The sequence below is a fragment of the Cygnus olor genome, chromosome 22 (genome assembly GCF_009769625.2).
Source record: "Cygnus olor isolate bCygOlo1 chromosome 22, bCygOlo1.pri.v2, whole genome shotgun sequence".
NCBI lineage: Eukaryota > Metazoa > Chordata > Aves > Anseriformes > Anatidae > Cygnus > Cygnus olor.
This window is the reverse complement of record NC_049190.1, coordinates 2,870,043-2,889,539: the sequence shown is the minus strand read 5'-3', so window position 1 is coordinate 2,889,539 and position 19,497 is coordinate 2,870,043. Positions and strand designations below refer to the sequence as shown.

Genomic DNA, 19,497 nt, shown 5'->3' with positions numbered 1-19,497 from the left:
TCCTCACTTGCACTCCAAGCCCCTCCCTTGCTCATTGATTTAATTATTCATAAAGGGAGGCTCTATGGACTCCCGTTAGTCTCTTACACTCTTCCCAGTTGAGGTGAGTGACAAAGCCACAGCGATGCACGCAGTGCCGATCGAAGTATTGATCAGCCTCTAGCATTCCCCATCTTAAGCTGGGAGTCGGTGCCGGTCAGTCCCCACTGCACCCCTGGGATCCAGGCACGATGCTCAGCACCAGGGCACGCGAAGGAGGGGTTTAATGCTGGCAGCAGAGGCTCCAGCAGCTTGGCCCTTCTGGTGGTACCAGCCCTCTGGTAAGAGGGGTGCCAAGGAGATTAGCAAAGCAAAGAAATCCTCAGGGCTCATAATTCTGCTTTGGGTATTGGGATCAATGGGAAGCATTTGCCAGAAGAGGAGGATAAGCCAAGAAACCGTACTCTGTAACACACCCTTTGTGCAACTCAGCAGCAGACTCGTGCACAGCACCAAAGCAAGCTCGTCTGCTTTCCATCACCCAAGTTTCTTGACAAATTCAGCTTATTCTTCATGCTCTGTAAAGAGGGGACATAACCTGATCACATTTGGGCAAAACTCGCCCTGAGGATTTAGAGGTATGCAAGCAGGAAGGCTGCATGCAGCCCCAGCTAACAGACAACAGCAGCTATGCTTTAGGGCAGTGACCAGCAAGGCCCATTTGCAGGAGCTGTGGAGGGAAGGACACTGCCTTGTAAAGTTAGGGACACAAACTTACGGCCCTATTTTAGCTTAAAGCAGCAGGATAAGGGATTTCAGGCAGCTATTTTTGACACTAAGGATGCTATAATCTCTTGCCCTCTGTGCCTGTTCTGTTCCCTAAGGAGATTTTAAAGGTGAGCTGTAAAACAGGGAGAAAAGGGAAAAAAACACGGTTTCAGGTCCCAAGTTAACATCTAGAAGTATGTGCTGGCCTAAAAGCCTCCAATAAGTATCAGTAATGAGCAGAGCCCACATCCCACCTGGGAACAACCTGCATGTTTCGGGTGCTGAGGCACCAGTGAGGACTTCCAGGATAATATCTCAGGAGGCACACGTGCATCTCTGGTCTGCATGCAGAGGGCAACAACCCAAAGCATTAACGATGCAACACCTCCAGCTTCAGGGGGACAACTCCAGCACTACACCGCTTTGCAGAGCACCAGTCCCAATCCCCCTGGTCTGCAGTGGGCCACAAACACAGAGCTGGGTGTCTACATCTGATCTGCTCAGCACAAGCACGCGTTCCCATAAGAGGCGGGTCCTTCCATTGCAGCACCCATGGGATCCTTGGGAGAGGTGGAGGTTTGTGGCACCCTTCTTGAAGAGGAGCTCTGCTCCCCCCCCAGGCAGCATCCCTGCTTGCTTCTGCACACAAAACACTCCGGGTTTCTGCAGGAAGGCCAGCAGGGCTGAACACGAAGCATGTCAACATTTAGCTTTTAAATCTGGAGCTGCAGGGCTCTTTCAAGAGAGGTATTCCCTTGCAAGGCACCAGCTTTGAGACGAAACCCACCAGAGACGAGAACACGTGAACCTGCAGAGACTTTGCATGGCAAATCCCCCCCCTTTTGCCAGACACCGCCTGTGTTCTTGTCTTCAAGGCAACTTCAATTCCCTGTATTGTCATCAAGTAGAGGAAAACCCTCAAACCCAGGGGCATGTGAATTCATATCAGCGACTTTATTTCAGCAGGCTCTCAGCTCAGACTGTTGCCTACAGGGCTGAGCCCAGGCCTCTGTGCATGTGTATGTATCTTCACCTCATCACTGCTGAAAAACAGCAAGGTTTTCACGTGTTTTAATGGAAACTCATTGTGTTGGCCAGCTATACACTCCATCTCTCCTTGCTTCAGAGGTCAGGAGAGTCCACAGATGACACCTTCATCCCAGGGCAGGGTGTCTCCATCCCAAGGGCACTGCAAATCCTTAACACCAAGCCTCTTTGGGGAAAAGCCAGCTGTGGAGGCACAGCTAGAGAGCTTGAAAGGGGTGCCCATGCTCCCAGGACATAGATGGATAGAGAAGCATACACCCCAGCAACATGGACCTGGACTGAAGGACATCCACAATGCCACCCTGCCAAGGGACACTGCAAAATGAGCACTCGTTTTTTAGACACCATCCTGGTCTATTTGTGCTTCCCCTCTCAGGACAGGACAATTTCTGCGCTTCCCAGGATGTCTCAGTAGTTTTCTGTAGCCTGATGAATTTTGCAGTGGAGTTTGAAGACGGGAGACATGAGCTGAATATGCTACCGAGTCGGAGCTGATTCCCATTTCAATTCTCCAGCAACACATAAGTGAATGTTTCATTTAATCATCCCATATTCTCCAAGGACTCTGCCTCTCACCGCTGTCTGAGGCCTCCTGTGCATACAAACACACCTTGAGCAGGAAAGCCACCTTCAGTAAAAGCACACAGGTAAACACATGCCCGAGTGCATCTCCTACCACAAAGACACCACTGCATGTGTACAGCACACAGAGCCAGGTTCAAAGCAGCCCAAAGAGCAGAGAGAGCCCCTGGGGTCTGCTGTCACATCCGCATGGGCAGAGCTGCGGCCCCAAGGGCCCTACCCCAGGAAAACAGCTCCACGGCACACAGCTTGATGAAGAAGAGCCCAGCCCTGCAGGGAGCTGTCTGGGTACAAAAACCTCTCGGTGCTCAGACTTTGCTGTTTCTCCTTCAGAAAGGAGAGAGGAAAAAAACACACATGCCAGAGAGGAAAAAAGTGAATTGCCTGTTAGTATTTGGAGCACAGGACCTACAGTACCCACCTGGAACCCAAACCAGGCTGTGCTGGGTGGAGGAAACATCCTGCTGAAGTGTTCCGTAAACTTAGACAAGCAAGGATTTGCTTTGTATACAGAAGGAAATGAGACAGATGTCGTACAGGAAGTTTTGTGGCAGAGACAGGATTTTATCTTAACATAGATGAAAGCATCAAGTGAGGGGCCTCTCATCCCCTCCTCTGCTCTGATGGACTTCTGGCATTTAGAAAGACAGGGCAGGGGCACAGCTTTTACTGATATTTGACATGAAATCCTGTTTTCTGAAAGGCACCAGCTCCTCCCTGGGGATGCAGGGAAGCAACACTTAGCTAGCCAGACAGCTCCATCTCACCGCATTAGGTAATTCTTCAAGGGTGCAGAGAAGTTCCCTCAAGCAGGCAGGCTCCAAGCCACTGTTCAAAACCAATTCCCTAAGCTTCAACTGCCTGAAAACAAGCACGGAAAAGCCATGATGCAGCAGGAACATAAGCATTCACATCACTGAATCCCAGGCACTGCAGCCTGGTGACTCCAGCCCTCCTCAGTGGCCAGGGAAGAAAAACTCTCTCCCAGAGTGATTTACAAAAGCTATCGAGATGGCCAAAGATGGACCAGAAAGAAGAGCTATAAAGGAAATACAGGAGATTGGGAGCTGAAATTGGAGAGCTTGAAGAGGGAAGTGAAGGACCTCAAGCCTGATGAGGCTAAATCCATAAACCCAGGCTCCCACCAAAGGGTTTGCCATGCAGACAGCCCATGGGCTCAGGGCACAGCAGGAACAAGTGCCCACAGGTGTGTTATTGGGGTCAGAGCTGCTCCCAGCCCCACATATCTGTGGGGCCTTCCCTGCTGGACACCCTGGCACCAGGACACTCATACTGGTGCCAGTGCCACCTCCAAGCTGGGTGGAGGAGCATGGTGGTGTGGAAGCACCGGAATTCGGCACAGCTGGGGGAAGTAACCTTGGTTCTTCCACTCCTAGCATTTTCAGTTTGAGTCTGTCTCCTTGAGAGAGCAGGCTGTGAAGCAAAGGTTTTTCCTTCCTCCTTTCATCCATTCCAAATGTCAAGCAAATTGAGGCCAGCTCTGAAGGGCTAAAAAAACCAAAAACACACAGGCCTCTTGCAGCTCTGGAGTGCTGACTTGCATCACTTCAGGGATCTTAGCTCCTTGTTTTGTAAATAAGTCGAGGGCAGCCGGAATAATATACCTGTCAAACAGCAGCGAGCCCCCAATTTCCCCTGACAGCACCAGCTCACATGTGCTGCCTTTTCCAAGAGTCTGCCAGAAGGAATCAATTCTTTAAACACGTTGATGTACAAACACGCCCTGTCGCTTCAGTAGCTTCTGGCCATTGACCACGGACCCGAGAGAAGCCTCACCTCCAGTTTTGGCTCCTCATTTCGGTTTCAGGCCAGATGTGGGTCCAGCCCTCCGCTGTGGGATTCACTACAGGCAGTGCAGGTGAGATGTGCAGGTAGGCTGCCCAGCACTCTGCTTTATGACCCTGTTTTCAGCTCAGGACTTTACCACAAGCTCAGTTCATCTAAAGCTTTCCATGCCAGGGGCCTGTATCCTCCATGAATTCTTTTGGGGAAGTTCCTCTTGGAATAAGTTTGCTGTTTTTAGAGAAATAGGTTATTTTAGAGGGGAAAACACACATTTTACCTAAAGCAAGAAAGAAAAAGCAATGCTTTGGCTCAATTTTTACACTGGTCTCTGTACTAATAGGAGAATCATTAGAAAACTGGAAATCACTGAAGAAAAATAATTAAAGAATAAATAGATATAGTGGCTCTGCAAACAGAAATTCATTAAAGTTTGCAAAGCACTCTGATATTTTGACAACTGCTCTATGGTGAAGCTCGCGTGGAAATTCAGGGTTGTGTAGTCAGAGCAAGGATTAGAGACTGCATCATAAATAATGCATACAGACAGACAGCTTGTGATGAGACCAAAAAAATAAGAGTGGCCCTGCAGTTACCACCAACAGCTTTCGTGCATGGAAAGAGCCACGGGTCATGCAGAGCAAGTCAGAGGTGCTTGAAGATAGAGGGATAAGCAGGGAGAGCTGAAGTTATTTAAAGCAACCTCTATTTGATGTTTCCAGCCTCAATGTTCTTCTCAGAGAAAAAAATCAAGTATAGTGTTATACAGCCTGTGTTTATTTGCTCCAACTGCTGTCCAGGGCCCCCAAAGCACACTACAAACCTTCACCAGTCAGGCTGAACCCCACGCACCTGCAGGTGTAGAGGGATCAAGAGATCCCATTCAAGGATGGAGAAACTCAATCTCAGGAGAGCAAACGCTTGCTCAAGGTCAAAAGATGCCTGCGATAAAAGCAGAAATAGAAGAGTTGGCATGGCTCAATATTTGGGACACATCTTCGGTGCTATAAACTGGAACAAGTCTCTGCACATCTGCAAAGCAAAGGCAGCAGGCTCCTGATCTCACCCCTAGGGCCAGCACTTCCCTGCACAAAGCAGTCTCACTACAGACACACCACACCAGTGCAAAGAAGTGACACAGCAGCAGAAGAGCATTTGACACAATTAAGCTAGCAAAGCACCTGGGCATGGAGATCACACACCAGCTGTGCTCCTGGTTACTGGGAGGTTCTGCACCAAGCAGCTCTGCCCCTTACACCGCAGAGTAAGGCGGGTGGAGTAAGTGCAGCAGCAACAGCGCAAAGTCACAGAGCTAGAACTGAGTCCTCTATTAAAAGAGGAAACAAGGCAAGGCACTTCTGATTGTCAGGCCAGTAAGTGATAGCAAGGATGAATTCAACGTCTTAATTGCAGGCTTACCATGCTGTGCTGGGTCAGACCCGCACTCCCTCACATCCACTGTCTTGTTTTACACAGCATCCAGAAACGAGGGGAGAGGAGAGCAGAGCAAACATACCCAAGTCTTCCTTTATTGCTGCCTTGAGCATTGATTCACCAGTCCATAATCCTAAGGGTAATTGCATTAAAATTATTAAGACTCACACTAAGACTTGGACCATTGAGCATAAGCTTAGGCAAATTATTTTTACTTCTCTACAAGTCAGCGCGCTGCCGTCTCATTTACCACGCTGACAGACCAGAAGTTTCGCAGCTCTCTGCGGAAAGCTTTCACCACGTTCCCCCCACCAAAGGGCGACCCCTTTGCTGCTTGAGCTAGCAGAACAGCTGCTGGCAGCAGAAGGCTGTTACCCCCACCCGGAGCAGGGGCTGCACCAGGCATTTACAGCTTCATGAGGTGTCAGGGCCTGCAGACAAACAGCTCGAGAAGCCAGAAATATCATCGCCGAGTGACACGGCAGCCTGAGCCTAAGAACATCAGCCAAAGCACTGACCAAATGTTTCCCGCTTTGTGTCAGGAAACAAACCCAAATGTTGACAAATAAAACACAAGAGCTGGGCTGGGCAGGAGATGCTTCAATATTTCCCCGTGCCTGGCTTGTGCTTTCTAACACTGACACACGCAGAAGCTTCCTGCTGGGCCCAGATCTGGGAACAGGGCCCAGAGCCCACGGAAGGTGCCAACCCCTCCAGCAGGCGCTTGCCTGTCGCCATTCCCCAGCAGGAACTCTGCAGTCTCACAGCTTCTCCCAGACCCTAAAACCTCCCTTTTCGCAGGCAGCACTTGCCCTGCTCTTGCTGGAGCAGATGAACTGACCACAGAAAGCAGGTCCCGTCTGCAGAACGACCCTACATGCTGTGCAGAACTGGGCCCCGCACCCTTCCTGGCATCCTCTCTGCCCTGTCCCTTGGCAGAAGGCAGGGGAACCCTCCTGGTGCGGGCTGTTTCCCATGTCACAGGTGGGCAGTCAAGTGCTCCCTTACCCTACCATGTTATTCTGCAGTCACTGCACAAGGATCCACATCCCGCTCGGATAATTCCCTAGGAAACCCCAGTGATTGAAACCCAGGAACCTCCTGCCTCCAGCCTGTCCCTTTTGAGGGCTCCATCAAGACACCTTCCCTCAGCAGATGAAGTTAGGATCTACCTACAGGGACAGTTTGAGCTGCCTTTTATTTTTTAATATTCCAAAACTTCTCTTCCCAGCCCTGGACCTTTTCATTTTTCAGTTTATTACCACCCATCTACCCCAAACACCTTCCATTTTGATGGTTGTTACTCACTGTTGAGTTTTGTTTGTTTGTTTTAAGATTTTCTCACTCCAGGGACTGGCATGGCTGATCACTTGCAGGGAGGAAGAGGGATCTATTTGTCTGAAAGTTGGCACCGATCAGGACAAGATCTGCATTTGAGCAAGTTATCCAGGTATCTTAAATAGGGAACCAAGAGAAGCAGGTGCTTGCAGGGAGCACTGCATCCACCCGTGTCCCAAAGCAGACACCTACCATCAGGCAGGAGAACCTGCCTAATCTGCTCCTCTTTCCCTTCACTCCAATGATGCAGTAGATGAACAGCTGTAGCCATAGGTCCTGCCTTCCTCAGTGCAGTGCAAGCAAGATTAATCTCAAAAACATCTGTTTCTGGTAATGTGGCCCTGCAAACAAGGACTCCTCCACTCCTCTCCTTCCATGCTACAGCTGTGCAGACCTGAGGGGGAAGGATTTAGATTGCACTGTCTAGCAAGGCCTTCTAATGAGCCTGGTTTTGGCTGTGAGCACAGCAACACATTTGCAGAACCGCTACACCACCCTGAGATGCCATCTGACTCCGTTTAGGGACGTCTGCTGCCGCGTTCCCCTTTTGTAGAGCTCCGTGAAAACAATCAAAAGTGGGAGGACCACAAGGAAAACGTTCTTGCAAGCGAGCAAGCCTGGGTTGTGAGTCAGGCTGGGACAGCACATGAAGGGAGAAAATGGGCAACAGCTCGTCCTCCCCAGAGCTGGCTACATTTCAGCATTAGAGAACAGCTTGTGAAGCACGGGGAGCAGCTGAAGATTTAAAGCACATACCATTTGCCACAGCCAAAGAGAAGCAGCCCAACAGATAGGTCTCCATGAACACGAGGACCAGACCTGGGGGCAGGTGTCGGGAAGGTGTTTTGCCTCCAGTGGTCAGCTTTCTTTTTGATGGGAAAATATTGGGCCCTTCTGGTACACAGATGTTCTGGTGTTTTATCAGGAGCATAGGTGCCACCCATCTGTCTCTAGCTGAGCCCCAGACTTGCAGCACTCTAACACCTGAAGCCTGTCCTCTACTAAATGTGGCTGAAACAGGCTAATGGTGCAGAAGTTATGAGAAGCATGTACACAGACACCAGTTATGCAAGCCTCATTTCTTTAAGAAACCAGGCTAAAAAAAGGTAACGAAATCTGTACCATCTTCCACATACTCCAAGGTTAAAGGACCCTTTATTTTAAGCACCACAGAAGCTTGCTCAGACTCTCTCCTGAAAGCTTGCCCAGGTTCAGCACCAGAACTGGTGCTGTCCTCTCAGAACCGACCCCATCTCCAGGAGGAAGCTGTCTGAGCTGTGACTGATGGAGAAACCACTTCATCACGCCTCCCAGAGGACATTATGACAGCAGGTTTTCATTCCAGAATTAAAAAAACACTCCAAAGTAATTAGCATCCTTCCAAAGTGAAGTAATTACGCTACAGCAAAGTCACTTCTGTTCCAGAAGAGTGTCCATGCAGGCAGCTCTTCTGGAAGGCTTCCGGCTGAACAGCTTATTCTGCAACAGCAATTCCCATCAATTCCCCAGCGGAGGCAAGCCCAGCGAATGACAATGATCTCTCACTTCCCCTCCTACAGGGAGGAAACCAGATTAGGAAAGCTGGTGCTCTTCAGGAGATGTTTCAACTAATTTGACAGATCTACCAGTTTACGGGAAACAATTTGTGCACGCGCGCAAGTTTTATAATGGCTGGCAAATAATTAGAGGAGGATCAAATTCTTTCCCTGCCCCCTTAAGGAGAAGGCAACAACGGGAGCTCAGCTATGTGATGCGTTGGCCATCCGAGCATCCACAGGGCAGAGCTTTTATGGACTCCAACCATGCACAAAACTTCAGGAGCATGCATTTTATTCGACACCAGAGACTCCAACATAAATCACAGGCCTGGAGGAAAGCTGGCTGCGTTACTCACAGCTCCTGGAACCGCTTGTCCGACAATAAAAGGGACATGAAAACTAATATTTGAATCCATGAGTGCAGTAGCCATGGGCAAAGCGTTGTGTCCAGCCCCAGCATCAGGGCACTGAGCATCTCCGCTGCCAGCAGCAACGCTGGGCTGCTTGCAGCCTCACAGGATTTGGGAGAACATTTCCAGCACTGCCTGCTCGCCAGACTCCGAGCTGCGAAGGCAGAAGGGTTAATTGAGACCAAAACGGCCTGGGCTGATTTTGCTGTGGGCTGGCATGTACTTTAAGTGCACCGATCTATCTTTGGCGCTCCTTAGCATATTTGCTCAGCTTATTTGCATACACAAATATAAACTGTGCTCTCCAAAAATTGCTCAGAGTCTGGAGCAAATTAAACACTCAAGCTGAGGAGAGTGGGAGGAAGGCAGTGAAAGAAAACCGTAGCTACACCATGCTCTGGGCCTGTGGCTGACATGGCTTAAAGCAAAGAGGCCTTGGAAACATCAAATACAAGGGGAAAACATTGAAAACATGACAGCAAAGTCACGCTGCTGTAAGAGAAGAGATGCATGAGTGGTTTATTCCTGCATATTTTTGCTGCTAATATAGAAACTGAATCTGTCTGCGGTGATAGCGATTATATTTAACCAGAGAAAAGCAGAGTACTGGAGGAAGATCAAGGCAGAGAACTGATCCAGAGCTTCTTGGGATGAGGGATGCTACTGATCTCCCTGCCTTCAGTTGAGCATCAAGTGGCCAGGAGAATTAATGCTCTGCTCCTGCAGACACCAGCCCCAGCCCACGTGGGCAGATCCCAGCACCCAGCTTTGTCTAAATGGGAAATTTGTGTGTCAAAAAAAAATAAGATTGGGAAAGGCAGCCCATGCTGGCTGCCCACCCCCTGGCAGAGCAAGGTGCTCTGGTGCAGCTGAGCAGCTGGTTTGGGGCTCAGCAATGCAGGAACAGGCTCTCAGGGCTTTTAGCACAGGGCTGTAAACATCCGTGATTTTTCCCAGCCCGGGGAGCTGTGGGAAGCAAGTTGCCTCATCAAATTCTGGCGGGCAAAAGCTCACATCGAGCTCGGTATCAACAACTCACACATTGAGCTCACCCAGGAGACTGGAAGGGAGGCTTAAACGCAACCTCAAAGAAAGGTCAAACGAAATAGGTTTGCTCAGCCCAGATAAGAGTTTTCTGAACTGGGGATATAACAACAGACCTCTGATATGTAAAAGGTTGGTCTGAAAAGGGAGGTGAGCAATTATCCTTTAGGCCACTAGAGGCAGAACAGAAGAAAATCGGGTGAATTTGCAAGGGAGAAAATAGAAAAACGGTAAATTTAGGTTTGTTTGTTGGTTGGATAAACTTCCTAGTGCTGAGGGTAAATAAGTACAGAAACAGACTGCTCAGGCAGGGGGCTGAGCCCTTCTCAGAGGAGGATTTTAAGAGCATCTGCCAGGGTTGGTGTCATCTAGTCAGTTATGTAGGGGGTAGGGAAAGGATTAGATGTCCCACCAACCCCATATTTCTAAGATTATTCTTCTGTTTTGCATACAGAGATGCGCAAAGAATTGAATGTTCTGCAAATAACGATCCAAGAAGGATAAATCGAGGGTTTTGTCCATGTACGAAGGAACACACAATGTGAAATCCAGCACATGATCCCAGAGCAGGGGCTGTGCCTGGTGTCACAAAGTCCCTCTAGCAGTTCCCATTTAGGGTGGGGAAGAAGGGAAGCACCTGCCTTCCTGCCCTCGTTGCTCATGTCCAGACAATCTTTGGGCACATGAGCATAAGCCACCAGACTCCAGAGGAGTTTGTATTCCCGTACATCCTACCTACTGTCCAATCTATAGCTGGGTCCAACTCCTGATGACCCAAAGCAGGCAAAAAGCACAGCACAGAAGGTAGAGACCAGGGAAAGGCAGACAGACACGGGACAGGTTCCTCCTGCCCCTGCAGGAAGCCCTGCAGAAGGGATTCATTTAGCACAGTGCAAGCAGCAGTCACATTCATTCACTTTGGGTCTTACCACCTAGAAGGCGCAGAACCCCCTCCCCATCAATCACCACCATGAAATCTCCCCATTTCCCCTCCCTCCCCAAAGCAGCTGAGAACACCCCAGTTCAGCATCCCTTAAGACCTGCTCAGCCCAGCAATTCTGCTTCGCATTTTGCTACAGGAGCTAAGAAGGATCTTCTCTGAATGAGCTCTTATTTCAGGGCAGAAAAAGAAGAGTAATCAGCTCTCTGGAGCAACGTTTCCCTCCAGCCCCCATTCCCCAACCAAGCTCCCACTGGGGGCTTGAATCACCCCTTTCCCTGTCTCCCCACAGGAGGCAGGCTGAGCCCCCAGAGCTGTCTTGCAGTGATCCTCCAGATGTATTGCACTAAGGAGAGGAGGGAATATTGTCACATAGGAGACAGAGAGAACCAATAGAAAGACAAGACAAAGAGGGGTCAGCTTGCTTTCTAGCAAAAAGTCACTTCCAGTCTGTTCTGGAGTGACTGACTTATCCCATGGGGACAGGGCAATTCTGGAGTACATCTAGGCTAGCACTGTATGCTCAAGAGAAAAGGGTAGAAAAAATTATGGAGGCACGTTGCCCCTCATTCCCTCAGCACTTGAGCTCCCAGGTGGAAATCACATGGGGTAAGTGAGGCAGGAAGGGATGCAAAGGGACCTACCATGCTGGAATCAGCCCAAACTAAAACTACCTTCCCCCCCTCCCCGGCCATTGCACATAAATTAGGTCTGCCTCAAAATACCTCTCAGGAAGATATTGTGTGGAAAAAGTCCCTGTCTGCCCTTTAGAAAGGTCAAAGCTTTTCTAACCAAGCCCTCCCAGACACTTGATCAAATCAAGTGGACCCAGAACAACCCCTAGAACAGACCCAGACCCAGCCTCTACCTCCAATCAATGAGTTTTTCATTTGGGAGATTTCAGCCTACATCCCTAAGCAGAGCAAGCTTTGTCAATGAAAGCAGAGCTGGCACCACAGCAAGAAGACAACCCAGAATTTCTGTGGCTCTCCTATTAATTCTTGACCTTATTTTGCAACTTCCCCTTAACCGTGCAGCTCAGGCCTGAAGTAACATCCCCACCAGCTTCTGATGCTCCCTGCACTCTCAGCACCAGGAAATCTGTCTCCATCTGCCAAAGTGTGAACCACAAACCAAGATTTTGTTCCTGGATTTACAACTTCCGACTCTTCGAGTCTGACTGCAGTTGGCTGTGACCTCCAAACACGCTTGCGAGCACTTCTGAACTTGGGAACATTTTGAACTCAATTAAAACTTGGTTCCTGCAGTCAGATGCTTAGTGTAAGTTAATCAACACTGATTCTAGCAGAGAAGCTTCTCACCAATGGGGATTTTTCCCTGAAATTTTGAACCTTCACCATGCCCAAAGTTGCCTGTGTTCTTTTCCTTCAACAAGGAAAAGAACCGAGGCAAAAACATTGATTTGCCTGGGGAAACTTGGGTACACTCAGTGACAAAGATGGGAAAGGATCCAAACAGTTCATCGCTGCTTGCCTTTGATCTGCCACAGTTCTTGCAATGCCAAGGAGCATCTTGGGCACATTTCTGAAGGGATTACTGAGGAATCCTGGAGCTCAAGTTCCCAGTGAATAGCAGAGCTGCACACAAAGGATCCTCAAACATTTACAGAAGAGCAGAATGAGGAATCCTCTTTGTTCTGGGCATGTAACATTAGAGAACCTGTCAGCTCTCATTTCGCTTGATGACTTGGATAAATCTCTGTCTTTGTCTTTCTGCTTCTCTTTCTTTTATTGTTTTTCCAAGAAACAGTTGACATGAAAAATGAGAAACAAGAATTGCACTGTCAGTTAGAAACACATACATGTAATGAATTGTAAACTGGTTGACCCTTCCTGGGTATTGATTCTGCTTTTTAACCAGGAGGGGGACCATGGACTGGTTTGCAGAAGCTAATAAAAAACTACCAAATAAAAAATGAACCCAGGATTTTCATATTTTAATCTTATGCTTATCACAGGGCTGGCTGGAGTACTATAACACAACATAATTCTCACCAAAAAAAGGCTTCTCTAAAGTACCCCTTTCTGTCTGAACGAGAAGCTTGCCAGTTTTCATTTATCAGTTTTAATCATAAAGAAAATGTAAATAATTGAGACCATAGGCAACACCAGTGCTCTAAAAAGAAAGCTCAAAATGTTTTGCTTTCTGGGATTTCTATCTCCCATCAAAACCTTAAAAGATGCTCATGAAATATTTTTCACCGACTGAAAAAGCATTTTTATGAAAAAGCATATTTCCTGAAAAAAAATTTGCATTTCTCAAACAGCTGCAATAAATCCTCATCTCACAGGGATGCTGCGAGAGGGATGCTAAGCTTTAAACAGTTTTAGAAATGGATCTTCGGCTGGCATAAATCAGCCTAGTTCCACTGAAACAACAGACTCGAGGCTCAGATGTACGGAATGCAACTCCAGAGCAGCTCTCCCAATTTACACCAGGTAAGTGTTTGTCCCCTTAACATCCCCGCAAGCAGAAACAAGAGCAGCCATTACAACCGACACATTCCTAACTTGAAGCAATGAACATTTTTAATCACCTCAGCCAAACGCCTGGGTAAACCCGCGCTGCTCCCACTTAAAGCCTTAAGCACATTCATCAGCATCACAGCTACATTGTGCATTGCAAATGACCGGGACCAGGTAACAAAGCATTCCTCTAACTTCCCCTGTCATATGATGTATGTTGTTTGCATTGCAGAGAGCAGCACCGGGATGATTGACTGCATACAGTAACACAGACTAAAGGACAGGTGCTTAAAAAAGACTTGCAAATGAGAGCAGAAACACCAAGTGCACTCCCAATACACATATACATTCAGCAGGTATTTCCCTCCACCCCATCCAGGCCAGCAAAAATACACTTTTTTTTTAAGCAAACCCTGGAAACAATGAGCCTTCAATCTTGGCTACCAGCACCCATGGAAAGGGTAGGTAACTCAGGAAAGTATGCAGCCTGCGAGCAGGCATTCAGCCGGCTGCTTTTAATCACCACTGCCTGCATGAGCTATACGTGCTGCTTTTTTTTTCCCCCCTCTCGTTCTTTGCAAAGATGACTTGTAAATAACTTTTTCCAATCTCTCTTCAAGCAACATCACCTGGGGTGTCTGGAGCTATCAGACACCACAGCATTGCTCTGCAGCCCAGCAAGCAGGCTGAACCACCGAGCCCAGGGGAGCATCTGCATCCCGCTCAGACAAATGCAGGTGCCTGGAGATGCAGAGGGCTACTTGCCAACCCACTTTTGGCCACCAAATCCAGGGGTCCCTTTCTTAAGCCTTGCAGTAAGTGATTGCAAATGGCCTCACACTGAGACAAAGCTCCAGTTTTTAGCAAAGCCATCCTGGCTTCAGAGCTGGACGGGGGTTTTCACAGGGGACCAGGACCCCTGCCCAAGTTTCTACCCTACAGCCACGCTCAGACATGGAGCTGGGGGAGCACGAAGTGCTAATGGAGATCTCTGGTACAGGCACCCTTAGAGACCAGCAGGTGCAAAGGAACAGAACACTGGGGTGGGGGGAAAACATTAGGAAAGCCACAGGGTTAAATGGCCTCACCACATACCGAGGCACCCCTGCCACATTTTGCATCCCCTAAAAGCCATTTACTTGTTCCCTGCCCCATGCAGCCCTGCAGCATCCCCACACAGGACCCCGAGCTGTGCTGGGGTGCACAGGCAGTGCCTGGCCTTATGGAGGGACAGAGGGACAGACTGCAAGCACAGAGCCAACAGATGGGCATTTCCGGATGAATTTTTAGCTGTTCCCCTTGATACTATTTCTAGCAAAGCAAGACCTCCTGAGGCACAACCTTGGTAAGCTTCCACTCATCTGCCACTATGGACTGAGGAAAAAAAAGCCAAGGGATGGATTTGGGACTAGGCTGCACAGTCATCGGAGCTTCCTCCAGCTTTTTGTCCTTCCCTTGTTATAGCCCCTGGATACACAGAGCAAGAAAAAAAAAAAAAACACTCAAGAAACAACCACAGAGAGAAAAGTGCTGCATCGACATTTCTGGGCCAGATCAGGAGGCAGAGATGGAAATGAATTCCTGTGCAGCTGCTGTCTCATTGACAGATATCACTGCTCTTTAAAACACACTTATCTCACTGACAGATCTGCTGCACTTCTCCACTGCCTCCCCTAGCACTCCAGGCTGCAGGGAGGCACATGAGACAAAAATAGAAGCAACAGAAACTTTTCCTACCTTATCCATGCATCTGGGAGGTCGAGGGAGGCAGAGCTGAGCAGATCCAAAAGCCAGGCTGCCCCTACAGCCATGGGGAAACGTAACCACGAAACAAAAACAGCCAAAAGCTTGAGTCCAAGTGGGACATCAGGCAGCAGACAGCCCTGCAACTGCCATACAAAAAACTAAGGAAGGCCTGAGCTGCTCGATAAATACCCTCCCTGCACAGTGCCCCCAGGTGTTGCCCCTGAGGTCCCTGAGGCCCCCGGGCCTTCCTGGAAACACCTGGGCAAAAACCTCTGCAGCACATAGATCTCAGGTGGAAGGGAGCGAATTTGGGTGATTTTTAGCAGATTGAAGAAACGAGGCGTGAATAGGGGAGAAGTAATTTTCCCGAGGAGAAGTCTAAGGAGAAAAGTTTATTGTCCCCATTACCTGAGCCAGCTGCGTGCCTAAGCCTAGTGCTGCTGACACCGCCTTCACCTGTTTCGCGGTGAAATGATTTTGTCATCCGTGTTTCTGCTGCTGTGTTGTTTCTCACACTGAACTTCTGAACCCCCTGTCCAGTTTCAGTCCCTTCATAGGAGACAGGACAGCACACGAGAGTAAAATTCTGACAGATTTCTGCATTTTAGGGCTGGGGGTGGGGAGAAACTGTTCCTAGCAGTCTCTACTGAAGGAAAAACCACAGCATGAATCCTTTAGACATTGAAGAAACTCTGCAAAAGCTCATCTCTGGAACTAGGAGTCCACAGCTTCCCCTGCTGCAAGGACTTATTCAGTAATGCATTTAGGTTTGCAACATGGATAAGGTTTCTTTGCTCTTGTTCCCTGCTTGGAGGAGTGGAAAAGAACCCCCCATGTCAAGCTGGTTCTCAAATGTCCCCAGGGAATAGCTGCAAGTATTATCAAAATTGCACTGTGATGCAAATGATGACTGAGCATTTGAAATTTTCCACCTATTAATACTCATCGAGAAGACTTGAAATTATTTAATTCCAGCAAAAATACGTGGGAAAGTATTGTCTTAAGCCATAAACGTTTTCCTCACAGTGTTGTACTGGCTGAATTCCTGAACCACAGCTGAAAGACTGGCACCTAGAGCTAAGCCTCAAATGAGTTTGAGTTATTGCCCATCTCTTGATCAAGTTTTGGAAGAGAAGAAAAGAAGAGTTGCAAGGTCTAAATAATATTCATAGTGATGGGGGTAGCAAGGGAAATGCTTTATGCTGATCACATGGGGAAAAAAAAAAAAACAACAAAAAAAGAACACCAACACATCAAAGCCTGAAAAAAAAAGTGAATTTATTAAAATGGTCAAAAAGAGTTTATTTTAAAATCAATTCGTATTGAACCTCCATAACAAAGAAATCATAAACTCCTTCCAGTGTAATGAACTCGAATTGACCTCAGCCACTCATCCCGAAATCTGCGGAGCCTGTAGGCAGCACAGCCAGCCCCTCACCTGCTTCATCCGAGCACCGCTCAATTCATAAAAGCAGTAGCTCCGTAATTTAGAACACAGGCTCTCCAATCTAGAAATAAACGGGCCTCTAAGCAATCAAATTCAGCAACCACTAAGCTAGTCCATTTCCCATTCTAAGTACATCAGCGGTTTCAAACATAGCGACTGTTTTATCTGAAAAGCAGTAAATGGCATAAATCTAATGCTCAGTAAAATACTTTTGGAGTGAGGATGCTGCACTATCAATTTGCAGAGTCTACCAACTAACATCTAAAAATTCTCTCACCAGCCTTGTTATCTGTGGACATTAGAATCAGCGGATCTATGCTGGATCCAAACTAAAATCAAAATCCGCTCTAAAACCTAATGTCTGGCTTAGATAACAAAATGCATCAGCTTGGGTGGGCACTTTTCCCTCTTTTCTTTTCTTTCATTCCTTCCCCTCCCCCTGTTGCTGAATCCTTAGAATTTTCTCCTGGAATTGCAGATCCTGATTTAGCAAACACAAGTCTCCTGCCAACCGGTTTGTTTTCACCAAACAATCGGAGATAGTCAGTGGGTTGCCGGGAGCCCGTGGACTGCAGCTTGAAAGCCAGCACTGATGTGCTGCTACACGACATAGGACGAGGCAAAACATCTCCTGGTGCATCTGCTGACCTGCCGGTCCCATGGAAGCACTCAGACGAGAACAAAGCTCCTTGCTCAGCAATAAACAACGCTGCTGGATTAGGAATACAAGATCAAAAGAGAAAGTTCTTCTTGTGGCCAGTGAGTCAGGAGCCTGCCTAAGCATCCTTTTCAAAATGGTGCCGGGACCTGCAGCACTTTAAAAACATGACACCAGATTTAAGACATCCAGCTGGCATTAAAAAAAAGAAGTATCGTCGTGAACCATGAGCTAACAAAGCATTAGTTGGTTTGGGAGGCTCGGTGCAACACAGCTCTCCCGTAACAAATGCGTCGCAAGCTGTGACGGAGCCTTTTCTCTGGGCTGAGCAATCAGCCTGTCCCTGGCCTCCATGGGTTCTCTGGTGGCTATTGCCACTGCTGTGCTCGCTCTTCAGCTCTCCCTTTAGCTGGGGAAGTAATTTTGGTCTCATTCTTCCAGCTGGCAAAACCCATCAGAACATGGACCTGATGAAATCAGGCAGTGGGGTCAGGCTGATGAAGGGCAGGGCTGGCAGACAGACAGGGAGAGGGAGCTGAGCTAAAAACGCTGCTGAGTTTGACTGCGGCAAAGAACAAATAAAACACCTAACAGATATCTGTATGCATTCCTATAAAAAGGATTGTCCCCCCTTACATCCAAGAAAGCCTTTACAAAGCAAGCTGACCGGACAGAAAGCCTGCAGCCTGTTCGGCTGCGGAGCACCCCAGGGCTGGGGGAGTACCACGTCGATACCAATTATGAGTGAAGGGACAGAGCTCTGTCCTGTCAGCACTTTTAGGTGTGCAATTAGTCTCCCTAACTGTCTCGTGGACAGGTGAGGCAGCCTGCTGCCGGCGGCGATGGGAGAGGGATGCTGTGTGCATCACGAAACGGCCGGACCGTGCTCGGGGCGCCAGCAGGCATCAGCTTCTTGGGAAAGTGCTGCAGCAGGGGAAAAGTGGATAAAAGAAATTGGAGTTGCTCTTCCCCTTGCCCTGTGGCTTCCCACACCGACTGCGGTCGCTCCAGGCTCTTTGAAGGCTTGGCTCGAGGGAGGGCCGTCGGAAAGGGAATCACAAGAAGGAGCAGCATGCCTTGAGCTGTCATTGTGTGTGTAGGGGAGCATCATGCATCGGGCTGGTTTGCAGGTGAAAATGCACAGTCAGCCCCTCAGGCTCATGCATGTGCGTGCAGAGACCTCAGCTGGATTCTGAAACTAAATTAAATAAATAAATGGAAATGCAAAATCAGTAGAAAGCAGAGAGGAAGGGCATCTTTATCCATCTGCTGCCAGAACAATGTTTGGGAAATGACGGGAGGCTTTGGATCTGATGCCAGCACAGGGCACTTGGCAGATGTGTGCCCCTTGCTCCCGGGTGGGGGTCCCATGGGTCCCACTGAGCCTTCCCTTGCCCTGCAGGGGTGCATGGCAGCACGCTGATGCCCAAGGGAGGGCTTCATGGAGGTCTCCAGAGAAGCAGGGGCTTGTGGACACTGGGAGGTTTCACCAAATCACCAGTGAAACACTGAGTGCAGAAAAATACTGGAAACAGTCCACCCACGTGGCCAGAACAAGAGTTTAGGTCATGATAAATCTGTATTTTTCCCAGACATCTGCCAGACTTGGCCAGCTTTGCTCCCCAGGAAGTTTCTAAGGGTGTCAGTGAAAGCAGAACTCAAGGAAACAGCCTGAAATTAAATACCAGGCTTTTCTTCTCCTCCTTCCACCTAGCCCAGCCATCACAGGTCCACCAGCTTTGCTCCTTTCTGTGACCAGACCCTGGCCAAACCCTTGAGGAGTGCTTCTCTGAGGCCTGCAGCCAGCTGGATGAGAGCTGGGCATCCCCAGGGCCAGGCTCAGGAAGAACTTGTTTGAGATACTGATTCTGTTTTGCCACGTCTCAGGTACTGGAACACAACCAGCATGCTTGGACAGATGGGATTTTCCGAAGCTTGGGGGAATTTCCTTCCTCGGAGACATTTCTCTTGCTGTGAGAGTCAGGGGAATGAGGCCAGTGGGACCAGAAGTTATTACCGGAGCGAAGCAGCCAGACAGCAGGTTGCACACACCTTGCCTCCCTGGGGAGTTGGGCTGACATCGAAAAAGAAGCAACCGACAGCACAACGCTTTCCCTACGAGTCCGTCTTTATTTTTAGAGCCGCAAACCGAAGAACATTTTGTCTCCCAACCAGATCAGAGCGTCTGGAAGCGTCCGGGGGGCAGCTCCGCTCCTTTTTTCTATCTTTTCTTGTACAAGTGGAGGAACAGGGGCAGGGAAGGGAGCGGTGGTGACA

The 19,497-nt window shown here is 48.7% G+C and overlaps 1 long non-coding RNA gene across 4 annotated transcripts in view; it reads right to left on the bottom strand.

Moving 5' to 3' along the window:
- Positions 1-15,320, bottom strand: part of LOC121058603 — a 110,426-nt gene extending 95,106 nt beyond the window's left edge. For all 4 annotated transcript variants that reach the window (XR_005814264.1, XR_005814261.1, XR_005814263.1 and 1 more), the window contains exon 1: positions 15,107-15,320. This is a non-coding gene — a long non-coding RNA (uncharacterized LOC121058603). The remainder of the gene's footprint in view (positions 1-15,106) is intronic.
- Between the last annotated feature and the right edge of the window lie 4,177 nt (positions 15,321-19,497).